The sequence below is a fragment of the Mustela putorius genome, unplaced genomic scaffold, assembly GCF_011764305.1.
Source record: "Mustela putorius furo isolate JIRA1106 unplaced genomic scaffold, ASM1176430v1.1 tig00001358_pilon_pilon_pilon, whole genome shotgun sequence".
Lineage (NCBI taxonomy): Eukaryota > Metazoa > Chordata > Mammalia > Carnivora > Mustelidae > Mustela > Mustela putorius.
Window position 1 is genome coordinate 87,164 of NW_025421711.1, and position 14,907 is coordinate 102,070.

Genomic DNA, 14,907 nt, shown 5'->3' on the forward strand with positions numbered 1-14,907 from the left:
ATGAGAGAACCAGGAACTCGAACAGATCATATTTATCCTGAATGTTCCGTCCAAAATAAAAAAAATACATTTCTGAGGAGCCTCAAGATATCTGAGAAGGGAAGTTTCACCAACTCTGTCATGTAGGGGCATCAATTCCGATTCTGTGTCAATTTTCCTACTTTCCCAGCTAATAATTCTCTACCTCAGAAAGCCCACTCTCAACAATTTTTCCTCTCTCAAAGGCAGTTGCTCTTAGAGTCTGCACATGGCACTTGGGGCCTGCTGTTCATAGGCTACTGCCCTCTGTACCTTGGGTCTAACATCTGCGGGACATCAAGATGAGAATGTCTCTTGTTCTAAGACTTAATATAGTTGGGTGCACATGGTAAGCAATAATCACTTATTCTGTTGATCCAAGTGTTCGACCTTTCTTAATTATTCTAGTACCACAGTTTACTTGTTCTAAGATTTGTCCTCCACCCCCCCATTTTAATATCTCTTAAGGTGGCACTCACCTTGCACTTGAGGACATATCCTAGTTTAACTGACAGCATTTCTCTTTCTTAGTCGAACATAAACTATAGTGCATCTTACCCTTGATGAAAGCTAGGATGCAATTAAATGCTCTATTATGGTTACGATTCTGATATTTGAAATCCTCCAGTAGCTCCCTGTGCCCCCACAGTGTAGTACCCCTCACCTTCTCGACATAGTATACAAACCATCTCACCCCAGTGTTAACCCCGGGGCTCACCCTCCATCCCCAGGTGATGATGCCAGATCAGCTGTCGGTTATCATGAACTTGCTGTAGTTTCCTGAATGCACTGTGCTGCCTCCTGGCACTTTGAAACTTGACACACTTATCCTCATTCTTCGCTTTGCCCTTGTCTATCACCTCCCCTGAAAATCTGTTCCTAAGTGGCTTTTCCCGGCTCCAACCTACCCTTGGCAGTCTTTTCTCTCCCTGTGGTAAAGCCTGTCACACTGCACCATGGACATGCTGGTTGTCCCCCTGAGAAGAGAAAAGGGACAGTGAGGGCCCCCCAGCATTTGCAGTTCTAGTGCAGAGCCCCATGCCTGGCTTGCAGGAAATGCCAGATCATGAAGACAAACGGAGATCATCCTCTGGCTAAAACCAGCTCTTCTTTGCCTACCGCAGGATCTGGATCATTAAAGAGCAGCCAGTTATTATTGCTGTTTTTTCTAGGGATTTTTTTCCCCATATATTTCCCAGGTTTTTACACTTTATATAGCACTTTAATTCACGCTTCAAACACTTCCTAGTCAGATCAGGTGAAATCATTTTCCTTCCCATACCCTCGATGTTTTTTCTCACCTACTAATTCTTTTTTTAAAGATCTTGTTTACCCATTTGACGGATCACAAGTAGGCAGAGAGGCGGCAGAGAGAAAGGGGTAAGCAGGATCCCCACTGAGCAAAGAGCGTGATGTGGGGCTCCATCCCAGGACTCTGAAATCATGACCTGAGCCGCAGGCAGAGGCCTAAACCACTGAGCCACCCTGGAGCCCCATATCTGGTAACTTTAATCAACGTGGATTTGCTGCATCAAATAGTTCCTTCTTCTTCAAGTAGAAAAATATATAAATATATTGATCAAGTCACATGCATGTCTTAGGAGAATGTCATACCTTTAGTAGCAAACTTGAAATCTTGGCCATTGGTTATGATTTTTTGTTTTGGTTTGATTTGGTTCGGTTTTTGTAATCTTAAAAATCCCTCCAGCCCTTGGCTCTGTCTGACCTGATTGCTTTCAGCTGTTTCTGCAACACAAGTTGTCCCAGCAGCGAAAACTCTCATTTTTTCCAGTGGCGCCCCCTTCTGAACACTTTCTTAATAAAAAGCTTTTTTTTTTTTTTTTTTTTTTTTTTTTTTGGCTATGGTAAATGTGGAACAACAGTGAGGTATTTCAAAGAGGTGAACCACAGACAAATTTCTCTAAGGGTGGGGTTATGAGGGTTACTCAAAAAGGAATTGACAAGGCTTTTAAAGATATCGACAATCATTATAACATAACGTGACTGATTGTTATCGTGCTCTTAACTGGGCAAACACTTGTTGGCTTCCAAGATAGCCTAACATAGTTGAGATATTCTAGCGGCCTGCTAGCACAGGGTCTCATGAGCCAGGGATTCTAGCCACTGGCTGTGCAAGGTTGAGACCTGTTAGTGATTCTATTTTTTTCCTCTACAGAATGGGTCTTTCTACATTCCAGGTCCTTTCTACCCCAATAAATAATGCGGCGATTCTCTCAGAGAGTATTACTTTTGGTTTAAACAGCCAACTGTCTGTTAAAAAGGACTTTTGTTTAAATTCCTTTAAAAAAAAAAGTCCTTTCAAAAAAATCTTTTTTTTATTTTTTATTTTTTGATCCCATAGGTTTACTCTGATCCTGGAACTTTGTCATTTTGACCTTCTCTGCTGATTAAAATATTCTTCATCATCAGCACCTACTGCTCTCCTCTCCTGGTGGTCTCTCGGGAAGGGGTCTTCTCTAGCTCTTCTAGCAGGAGATGGGCACTTCCCCACTACCCCTGTTGCCAGACCAACCTTACCTATCCTGCAGGGTCAGGTCGGCCTGGCCTTTTATCTGTTGTTCTCTTCTGAGTGGTTAGTTTTTCATAGATACCGTGATTTGCTTTTGTCAGGATTTACCCTGGACTATCAAAACCCTTTTCTTGTGCCAGTGAAGCCTAAGAAACAGTCCTGATGAGAGAACCAGGAACTCGAACAGATCATATTTATCCTGAATGTTCCGTCCAAAATAAAAATACATTTCTGAGGAGCCTCAAGATATCTGAGAAGGGAAGTTTCACCAACTCTGTCATGTAGGGGCATCAATTCCGATTCTGTGTCAATTTTCCTACTTTCCCAGCTAATAATTCTCTACCTCAGAAAGCCCACTCTCAACAATTTCCTCTCTCAAAGGCAGTTGCTCTTAGAGTCTGCACATGGCACTTGGGGCCTGCTGTTCATAGGCTACTGCCCTCTGTACCTTGGGTCTAACATCTGCGGGACATCAAGATGAGAATGTCTCTTGTTCTAAGACTTAATATAGTTGGGTGCACATGGTAAGCAATAATCACTTATTCTGTTGATCCAAGTGTTCGACCTTTCTTAATTATTCTAGTACCACAGTTTACTTGTTCTAAGATTTGTCCTCCACCCCCCCATTTTAATATCTCTTAAGGTGGCACTCACCTTGCACTTGAGGACATATCCTAGTTTAACTGACAGCATTTCTCTTTCTTAGTCGAACATAAACTATAGTGCATCTTACCCTTGATGAAAGCTAGGATGCAATTAAATGCTCTATTATGGTTACGATTCTGATATTTGAAATCCTCCAGTAGCTCCCTGTGCCCCCACAGTGTAGTACCTCACCTTCTCGACATAGTATACAAACCATCTCACCCCAGTGTTAACCCCGGGGCTCACCCTCCATCCCCAGGTGATGATGCCAGATCAGCTGTCGGTTATCATGAACTTGCTGTAGTTTCCTGAATGCACTGTGCTGCCTCCTGGCACTTTGAAACTTGACACACTTATCCTCATTCTTCGCTTTGCCCTTGTCTATCACCTCCCCTGAAAATCTGTTCCTAAGTGGCTTTTCCCGGCTCCAACCTACCCTTGGCAGTCTTTTCTCTCCCTGTGGTAAAGCCTGTCACACTGCACCATGGACATGCTGGTTGTCCCCCTGAGAAGAGAAAAGGGACAGTGAGGGCCCCCCAGCATTTGCAGTTCTAGTGCAGAGCCCCATGCCTGGCTTGCAGGAAATGCCAGATCATGAAGACAAACGGAGATCATCCTCTGGCTAAAACCAGCTCTTCTTTGCCTACCGCAGGATCTGGATCATTAAAGAGCAGCCAGTTATTATTGCTGTTTTTCTAGGGATTTTTTCCCCATATATTTCCCAGGTTTTTACACTTTATATAGCACTTTAATTCACGCTTCAAACACTTCCTAGTCAGATCAGGTGAAATCATTTTCCTTCCCATACCCTCGATGTTTTTCTCACCTACTAATTCTTTTTTTAAAGATCTTGTTTACCCATTTGACGGATCACAAGTAGGCAGAGAGGCGGCAGAGAGAAAGGGGTAAGCAGGATCCCCACTGAGCAAAGAGCGTGATGTGGGGCTCCATCCCAGGACTCTGAAATCATGACCTGAGCCGCAGGCAGAGGCCTAAACCACTGAGCCACCCTGGAGCCCCATATCTGGTAACTTTAATCAACGTGGATTTGCTGCATCAAATAGTTCCTTCTTCTTCAAGTAGAAATATATAAATATATTGATCAAGTCACATGCATGTCTTAGGAGAATGTCATACCTTTAGTAGCAAACTTGAAATCTTGGCCATTGGTTATGATTTTTGTTTTGGTTTGATTTGGTTCGGTTTTTGTAATCTCAAAAATCCCTCCAGCCCTTGGCTCTGTCTGACCTGATTGCTTTCAGCTGTTTCTGCAACAAAGTTGTCCCAGCAGCGAAAACTCTCATTTTTTCCAGTGGCGCCCCCTTCTGAACACTTTCTTAATAAAAAGCTTTTTTTTTTTTTTTTTTTTTTTTTTTTTTTTTTTTTTTTTTGGCTATGGTAAATGTGGAACAACAGTGAGGTATTTCAAAGAGGTGAACCACAGACAAATTTCTCTAAGGGTGGGGTTATGAGGGTTACTCAAAAAGGAATTGACAAGGCTTTTAAAGATATCGACAATCATTATAACATAACGTGACTGATTGTTATCGTGCTCTTAACTGGGCAAACACTTGTTGGCTTCCAAGATAGCCTAACATAGTTGAGATATTCTAGCGGCCTGCTAGCACAGGGTCTCATGAGCCAGGGATTCTAGCCACTGGCTGTGCAAGGTTGAGACCTGTTAGTGATTCTATTTTTTCCTCTACAGAATGGGTCTTTCTACATTCCAGGTCCTTTCTACCCCAATAAATAATGCGGCGATTCTCTCAGAGAGTTGTACTTTTGGTTTAAAGAGTCAACTGTCTGTTAAAAAGGACTTTTGTTTAAATTCCTTTAAAAAAAAAGTCCTTTCAAAAAAATCTTTTTTTTTAATTTTTTATTTTTTATAAACATATATTTTTATCCCCAGGGGTACAGGTCTGTGAATCACCAGGTTTACACACTTCACAGCACTCACCAAATCACATACCCCCCCCAGTGTCCATAATCCCACCCCCTTCTCCCAACCCCCTCCCCCCGGCAACCCTCAGTTTGTTTTGTGAGATTAAGAGTCACTTATGGTTTGTCTCCCTCCCAATCCCATCTTCTTTCATTGATTCTTCTTCTACCCACTTAAGCCTCCATGTTGCATCACCACTTCCTCATATCAGGGAGATCATATAATAGTTGTCTTTCTCTGCTTGACTTATTTCGCTAAGCATGATACGCTCTAGTTCCATCCATGTTGTTGCAAATGGCAAGATTTCATTTCTTTTGATGGCTGCATAGTATTCCATTGTGTATATATACCACATCTTCTTGATCCATTCCTCTGTTGATGGACATCTAGGTTCTTTCCATAGTTTGGCTATTGTGGACATTGCTGCTATAAACATTCGGGTGCATGTGCCCCTTTGGATCACTACATTTGTATCTTTAGGGTAAATACCCAATAGTGCAATTGCTGGGTCATAGGGCAGTTCTATTTTCAACATTTTGAGGAACCTCCATGCTGTTTTCCAGAGTGGCTGTACCAGCTTGCATTCCCACCAACAGTGTAGGAGGGTTCCCCTTTCTCCGCATCCTCGCCAGCATCTGTCATTTCCTGACTTGTTGATTTTAGCCATTCTGACTGGTGTGAGGTGATATCTCATTGTGGTTTTGATTTGTATTTCCCTGATGCCGAGTGATATGGAGCACTTTTTCATGTGTCTGTTGGCCATCTGGATGTCTTCTTTGCAGAAATGTCTGTTCATGTCTTCTGCCCATTTCTTGATTGGATTATTTGTTCTTTGGGTGTTGAGTTTGCTAAGTTCTTTATAGATTCTGGACACTAGTCCTTTATCTGATATGTCGTTTGCAAATATCTTCTCCCATTCTGTAAGTTGTCTTTTGATTTTGTTAACTGTTTCCTTTGCTGTGCAAAAGCTTTTGATCTTGATGAAATCCCAGTAGTTCATTTTTGCCCTTGCTTCCCTTGCCTTTGGCGTTGTTCCTAGGAAGATGTTGCTGCGGCAGAGGTCGAAGAGGTTGCTGCCCGTGTTCTCCTCAAGGATTTTGATGGATTCCTTTTGTACATTGAGGTCCTTCATCCATTTTGAGTCTATTTTTGTGTGTGGTGTAAGGAAATGGTCCAATTTCATTTTTCTGCATGTGGCTGTCCAATTTTCCCAGCACCATTTATTGAAAAGGCGGTCTTTTTTCCATTGGGCATTCTTTCCTGCTTTGTCGAAGATTAGTTGACCATAGATTTGAGGGTCTATTTCTGGGCTCTCTATTCTGTTCCATTGATCTATGTGTCTGTTTTTGTGCCAGTACCATGCTGTCTTGATGATGACAGCTTTGTAATAGAGCTTGAAGTCCGGAATTGTGATGCCACCAACGTTGGCTTTCTTTTTCAATATCCCTTTGGCTATTCGAGGTATTTTCTGGTTCCATATAAATTTTAGCATTATTTGTTCCATTTCTTTGAAAAAGATGGATGGTACTTTGATAGGAATTGCATTAAATGTGTAGATTGCTTTAGGTAGCATAGACATTTTCACAATATTTATTCTTCCAATCCAGGAGCATGGAACATTTTTCCATTTCTTTGTGTCTTCCTCAATTTCTTTCATGAGTACTTTATAGTTTTCTGAGTATAGATTCTGTGTCTCTTTGGTTAGGTTTATTCCTAGGTATCTTAGGTTTTGGATGCAATTGTAAATGGGATTGACTCCTTAATATCTCTTTCTTCTGTCTTGCTGTTGGTGTAGAGAAATGCAACTGATTTCTGTGCATTGATTTTATATCCTGACACTTTACTGAATTCCTGTATAAGTTTTAGCAGTTTTGGAGTGGAGTCTTTTGGGTTTTCCACATATAGTATCATATCATCTGCGAAGAGTGATAATTTGACTTCTTCTTTGCCGATTTGGATGCCTTTAATTTCCTTTTGTTGTCTGATTGCTGAGACTAGGACCTCTAGTACGATGTTGAATAGCAGTGGTGATAATGGACATCCCTGCCGTGTTCCTGACCTTAGCGGAAAAGCTTTCAGTTTTTCTCCATTGAGAATGATATTTTCGGTGGGTTTTTCATAGATGGCTTTGATGATATTGAGGTATGTGCCCTCTATCCCTACACTTTGAAGAGTTTTGATCAGGAAGGGATGCTGTACTTTGGCAAATGCTTTTTCAGCATCTATTGAGAGTATCATATGGTTCTTGTTCTTTCTTTTGTTGATGTGTTGTATCACATTGACTGATTTGCGGATGTTGAACCAACCTTGCAGCCCTGGAATAAATCCCACTTGGTCGTGGGGAATAATCCTTTTAATGTACTGTTGAATCCTATTGGCTAGTATTTTGTTGAGTATTTTCGCATCTGTGTTCATCAAGGATATCGGTCTATAGCTCTCTTTTTTGGTGGGATCCTTGTCTGGTTTTGGGATCAAGGTGATGCTGGCCTCATAAAATGAGTTTGGAAGTTTTCCTTCCATTTCTATTTTTTGGAACAGTTTCAGGAGAATAGGAATTAGTTCTTCTTTAAATGTTTGGTAGAATTCCCCCGGGAAGCCGTCTGGCCCTGGGCTTTTGTTTGTTTGGAGATTTTTAATGACTGTTTCAATCTCCTTACTGGTTATGGGTCTGTTCAGGCTTTCTATTTCTTCCTGGTTCAGTTGTGGTAGTTTATATGTTTCTAGGAATGCATCCATTTCTTCCAGATTGTCAAATTTATTGCCGTAGAGTTGCTCATAGTATGTTCTTATAATAGTTTGTATTTCTTTGGTGTTAGTTGTGATCTCTCCTCTTTCATTCATGATTTTATTTATTTGGGTCCTTTCTCTTTTCTTTTTGATAAGTCTGGCCAGGGGTTTATCAATTTTATTAATTCTTTCAAAGAACCAGCTCCTAGTTTCGTTGATTTGTTCTATTGTTTCTTTGGTTTCTATTTCATTGATTTCTGCTCTGATCTTTATGATTTCTCTTCTCCTGCTGGGCTTAGGGTTTCTTTCTTGTTCTTTCTCCAGCTCCTTTAGGTGTAGGGTTAGGTTGTGTACCTGAGTCCTTTCTTGTTTCTTGAGAAAGGCTTGTACCGCTATATATTTTCCTCTCAGGACTGCCTTTGTTGTGTCCCACAGATTTTGAACCGTTGTATTTTCATTATCATTTGTTTCCATGATTTTTTTCAATTCTTCTTTAATTTCCCGGTTGACCCATTCATTCTTTAGAAGGATACTGTTTAGTCTCCATGTATTTGGGTTCTTTCCAAACTTCCTTTTGTGGTTGAGTTCTAGCTTTAGAGCATTGTGGTCTGAAAATATGCAGGGAATGATCCCAATCTTTTGATACCGGTTGAGTCCTGATTTAGGACCGAGGATGTGATCTATTCTGGAGAATGTTCCATGTGCACTAGAGAAGAATGTGTATTCTGTTGCTTTGGGATGAAATGTTCTTAATATATCTGTGATGTCCATGTGGTCCAGTGTGTCATTTAAGGCCTTTATTTCCTTGCTGATCTTTTGCTTGGATGATCTGTCCATTTCAGTGAGGGGAGTGTTAAAGTCCCCTACTATTATTGTATTATTGTTGATGTGTTTCTTTGATTTTGTTATTAATTGGTTTATATAGTTGGCTGCTCCCACATTGGGGGCATAGATATTTAAAATTGTTAAATCTTCTTGTTGGACAGACCCTTTGAGTATGATATAGTGTCCTTCCTCATCTCTTATTATAGTCTTTGGCTTAAAATCTAATTGATCTGATATAAGGATTGCCACTCCTGCTTTCTTCTGATGTCCATTAGCATGGTAAATTCTTTTCCACCCCCTCACTTTAAATCTGGAGGTGTCTTCGGGCTTAAAATGTGTGTTTCTTGGAGGCAACATATAGATGGGTTTTTTTTTTTTTTTATCCATTCTGATACCCTGTGTCTTTTGACAGGGGCATTTAGCCCATTCACATTCAGGGTAACTATTGAGAGATATGAATTTAGTGCCATTGTATTGCCTGTAAGGTGACTGTTACTGTATATGGTCTCTGTTCCTTTCTGATCTACCACTTGTAGGCTCTCTCTTTGCTTAGAGGACTCCTTTCAATATTTCCTGTAGAGCTGTTTTGGTATTTGCAAATTCTTTCAGTTGTTGTTTGTCCTGGAAGCTTTTAATCTCTCCTTCTATTTTCAATGATAGCCTAGCTGGATATAGTATTCTTGGCTGCATGTTTTTCTCGTTTAGTGCTCTGAAAATATCATGCCAGCTCTTTCTGGCCTGCCAGGTCTCTGTGGATAAGTCAGCTGCCAATCTAATATTTTTACCATTGTATGTTACAGACTTCTTTTCCTGGGCTGCTTTCAGGATTTTCTCTTTGTCATTGAGACTTGTAAATTTTACTATTAGGTGACAGGGTGTGGGCCTATTCTTATTGATTTTGAGGGGCGTTCTCTGAACCTCCTGAATTTTGATGCTTGTTCCCTTTGCCATATTGGGGAAATTCTCCCCAATAATTCTCTCCAGTATACCTTCTGCTCCCCTCTCACTTTCTTCTTCTTCTGGAATCCCAATTATTCTAATGTTGTTTCGTCTTATGGTGTCACTTATCTCTCGAATTCTCCCCTCGTGGTCCAGTAGTTTGTCCCTCTTTTGCTCAGCTTCTTTATTCTTTGTCATTTGGTCTTCTATATCACTAATTCTTTCTTCTGCCTCATTTATCCTAGCAGTTAGACCTGCATTTTTGATTGCACCTCATTAATAGCTTTTTTGATTTCACCTTGGTTAGATTTTAGTTCTTTTATTTCTCCAGAAAGGGCTTTTATATCTCTCGAAAGGGTTTCTCTAATATCTTCCATGCCTTTTTCAAGCCCGGCTAGAACCTTGAGAATTGTCATTCTGAACTCTAGATCTGACATATTACCGATGTCTTTATTGATTAGGTCCCTAGCCTTCGGTACTGCCTCTTGTTCTTTTTTTTGTGTTGAATTTTTACGTCTTGTCATTTTGTCCAGATAAGAGTAAATGAAGGGGCAAGTAAAATACTAAAAGTGTGGCAACAACCCCAGGAAAATATGCTTTAACCAAATTAGAAGAGATCCAAAATCATGAGTGGGGAGAAAGGGGATAAAAAGAGGTTCAAAAAGGAAGAAAGAAAAAAAAACAAAAAGAAAAGAAAAGAAAAGAATTTTTAAAAAAAGAAAACACCTAAGAAAAATGTAAAAAAGAAAAAATATATATATTAGATAAACTAGTAAAAAATCGTTAAAAAAGAAAAAGGTAACAGTTAAAAAAAATTTTACCCGAAGGCGAGGAAAAAAAAAATGAAAAAGAAAAAATTAAATTAAATGCAAGACTAAAAAACATCACAGGAAAAAAGCCATGAGTTCCGTGCTTGGCTTTCTCCTCCTCTGGAATTCTGCTGCTCTCCTTGGTATTGAAACCGCACTCCTTGGTAGGTGAACTTGGTCTCGGCTGGATTTCTTATTGATCTTCTGGGGGAGGGGCCTGTTGTAGTGATTCTCAAGTGTCTTTGCCCCAGGCGGAATTACATGCCCTTACCCGGGGCCAGGGTGAGTAATCCCCTCGGGTTTGCTTTCAGGAGCTTTTGTTCCCTGAGCGCTTTCCGTAGAGTTCCAGAGGACGGGAATACAAATGGCGGCCTCCTGGTCTCCGGCCCGGAGGTGCCGAGAGCCCAGGGCGCCACACCTCAGTGCGCCCTCAGAGAACAGCGCCCAGTTACTCCCGTCTGCCTGACCTCCGGCCGCGCTCCGAGCTCACCGAGCCTGCGACCGGTTCAAGGTAACACGGAGCTGCGAGCTTACTGTCAGCTCTGTCTCTGTAGCCGGCTTTCCCGTTCCAATACCCGCAAGCTCTGCGACACTCAGACACCCCCGGTTCTTCGTGACCCTGCGGGACCTGAGGCCACGCTGACCCCGCGTGGGCTTCGCCCCGGTTTAGCCTCTGGAGCGATGTCCCTCAGCGGAACAGACTTTTAAAAGTCCTGATTTTGTGCGCGGTGGCTCCGCTGCTTGCCGGGAGCCGGCCCCTCTCCCAGGGATCTATCTTCCCGTCGCTTTGGATTCACTTCTCCGCCGGTCCTACCTTTCAGAAAGTGGTTGATTTTCTGTTTCCAGAATTGCTGTTCTTCTTCTCTTCGATCTGCCGATGGATTTTCAGGTGTTTGCAATCTTTAGATAAGCTATCTAGCTGATCTCCGGCTAGCTGAAGCAGTCTCAGCTTGATACTTCTCCGCCATCTTGACTCCCCCCCCCAAAAATCTTTTTTTTATTTTTTATTTTTTGATCCCATAGGTTTACTCTGATCCTGGAACTTTGTCATTTTGACCTTCTCTGCTGATTAAAATATTCTTCATCATCAGCACCTACTGCTCTCCTCTCCTGGTGGTCTCTCGGGAAGGGGTCTTCTCTAGCTCTTCTAGCAGGAGATGGGCACTTCCCCTCTACCCCTGTTGCCGGACCAACCTTACCTATCCTGCAGGGTCAGGTCGGCCTGGCCTTTTATCTGTTGTTCTCTTCTGAGTGGTTAGTTTTTCATAGATACCGTGCTTTGCTTTTGTCAGGATTTACCCTGGACTATCAAAACCCTTTTCTTGTGCCAGTGAAGCCTAAGAAACAGTCCTGATGAGAGAGCCAGGAACTCGAACAGATCATTTTTATCCTGAATGTTCCGTCCAAAATGAAAAATACATTTCTGAGGAGCCTCAAGGTCTCTGAGAAGGGAAGTTTCACCAACTCTGTCATGTAGGGGCATCAATTCCGATTCTGTGTCAATTTTCCTACTTTCCCAGCTAATAATTCTCTACCTCAGAAAGCCCACTCTCAACCGTTTCCTCTCTCAAAGGCAGTTGCTCTTAGAGTCTGCACATGGCACTTGGGGCCTGCTGGTCATTGGCTACTGCCCTCGGTACCTTGGGTCTAACAGCAGCGGGGCATCAAGATGAGAATGTCTCTTTTTCTAAGACTTAATATAGTTGGGTGCACATGGTAAGCAATAATCACTTATTTTGTTGATCCAAGTTTTTGACCTTTCTTAATTATTCTAGTACCACAGTTTACTTGTTCTAAGATTTGTCCTCCCCCCCCCCATTTTAATATCTCTTAAGGTGGCACTCACCTTGCACTTGAGGACATATCCTAGTTTAACTGACAGCATTTCTCTTTCTTAGTCGAACATAAACTATAGTGCATCTTACCCTTGATGAAAGCTAGGATGCAATTAAATGCTCTATTATGGTTACGATTCTGATATTTGAGATCCTCCGGTAGCTCCCTGTGCCCCCACAGTGTAGTACCTCACCTCCTCGGCATAGTATACAAACCATCTCACCCCAGTGTTAACCCCGGGGCTCACCCTCCATCCCCAGGTGATGATGCCAGATCAGCTGTCGGTTATCATGAACTTGCTGTAGTTTCCTGCATGCACTGTGCTCCCTCCTGGCACTTTGAAACTTGACACACTCATCCTCATTCTTCGCTTTGCCCTTGTCTTCACCTCCCCTGAAAATCTGTTCCTAAGTGGCTTTTCCCAGCTCCAACTTACCCTTGGCAGTCTTTTCTCTCCCTGTGGTAAAGCCTGTCACACTGCACCATGGACATGCCGGTTGTCCCCCTGAGAAGAGAAAAGGGACAGTGAGGGCCCCCCAGCATTCGCAGTTCTAGTGCAGAGCCCCATGCCTGGCTTGCAGGAAATGCCAGATCATGAAGACAAACGGAGATCATCCTCTGGCTAAAACCATCTCTTCTTTGCCTACTGCAGGATCTGGATCATTAAAGAGCAGCCAGTTATTATTGCTGTTTTTCTAGGGACTTTTTCCCTATATATTTCACAGGTCTTTACACTTTATATAGCACTTTAATTCAGGCTTCAACCACTTCCTACTCAGATCAGGTGAAATCATTTTCCTTCCCATACCCTCGATGTTTTTCTCACCTAGTAATTCTTTTTTTAAAGATCTTATTTACCCATTTGACGGATCACAAGTAGGCAGAGAGGCGGCAGAGAGAAAGGGGTAAGCAGGATCCCCGCTGAGCAAAGAGCCTGATGTGGGGCTCCATCCCAGGACTCTGAAATCATGGCCTGAGCTGAAGGCAGAGGCCTAAACCACTGAGACACCCAGGAGCCCCATATCTGGTAACTTTTAATCAACGTGGATTTGCTGCAACAAATAGTTCCTTCTTCTTCAAATAGAAATATATAAATATATTGATCAAGTCACACGCATGTCTTAGGAGATTTTTGTTTTGGTTTGATTTGGTTCGGTTTTGTAATTTTAAAAATCCCTCCAGCCCTTGGCTCTATCTGACCTGATTGCTTTCAGCTGTTTCTGCAACAAAGTTGTCCCAGCAGCGAAAACTCTCATTGTTTCCAGTGGCGCCCCCTTCTGAACACTTTCTTATAAAAAGCTTTTTTTCTTTTTTTTTTTTTGGCTATGGTAAATGTGGAACGACAGTGAGGTATTTCAAAGAGATGAACCTCAGATAAATTTCTCTAAGGGTGGGGTGAGGGTTACTAAAAAGGAACTTGACAAGGCTTTTAAAGATATAGACAATCATTATAACATAACGTGACTGATTGTTACCGTGCTCTTAACTGGGCAAACACTTGTTGGCTTCCAAGATAGACTAACATAGTTGAGATGGTTCTAGCGGCCTGCTAGCACAGGGTCTCATGAGCCAGGGATTCTACCCACTGGCTGTGCAAGGCATGAGGCCTGTTAGTGATTCTATTTTTTCCTCTACGGAATGGGTCTTTCTACATTCCAGGTCCTTTCTACCCCAATAAATAATGCAGCGATTCTCTCAGTGAGTTGTACTTTTGGTTTAAACAGCCAACTGTCTGTTAAAAAGGACTTTTTGTTTAAATTCCTTTAAAAAAAAGTCCTTTCAAAAAAATCTATTTTTTATTTTTTATTTTTTGATCCCATAGGTTTACTCTGATCCTGGAACTTTGTCATTTAGACCTTTTCTGCTGATTAAAATATTCTTCATCATCAGCACCTACTGCTCTCCCCTCTGGTGGTCTCTCGGGAAGGGGTATTCTCTAGCTCTTCTAGCAGGAGCTGGGCACTTCCCCTCTACCCCTGTTGCCGGACCAACCTTACCTATCCTGCAGGTTCAGGTCGGCCGGGACTTTTATCTCTTCTTCTCTTCTGAGTGGTTAGTTTTTCATAGATACCGTGCTTTGCTTTTGTCAGGATTTACCCTGGACTATCAAAACCCTTTTCTTGTGCCAGTGAAGCCTAAGAAACAATCCTGATGAGAGAACCAGGAACTCGAACAGATCATATTTATCCTGAATGTTCCGCCCAAAATGAAAAATACATCTCTGAGGAGCCTCAAGATATCTGAGAAGGGAAGTTTCACCAACTCTGTCATGTAGGGGCAACAATTACGATTCTGTGTCAATTTTCCTACTTTCCCAGCTAATAATTCTCTACCTCAGAAAGCCCACTCTCAACCGTTTCCTCTCTCAAAGGCAGTTGCTCTTAGAGTCTGCACGTGGCACGTGGGGCCTGCTGGTCATTGGCTACTGCCCTCTGTACCTTGGGTCTAACATCTGCGGGGCATCAAGATGAGAATGTCTCTTTTTCTAAGACTTAATATAGTTGGGTGCACATGGTAAGCAATAATCACTTATTCTGTTGATCCAAGTGTTCGACCTTTCTTAATTATTCTAGTACCACAGTTTACTTGTTCTACGATTTGCCCCCCGCCCCATTTATAATATCTCTGAAGGTGGCACT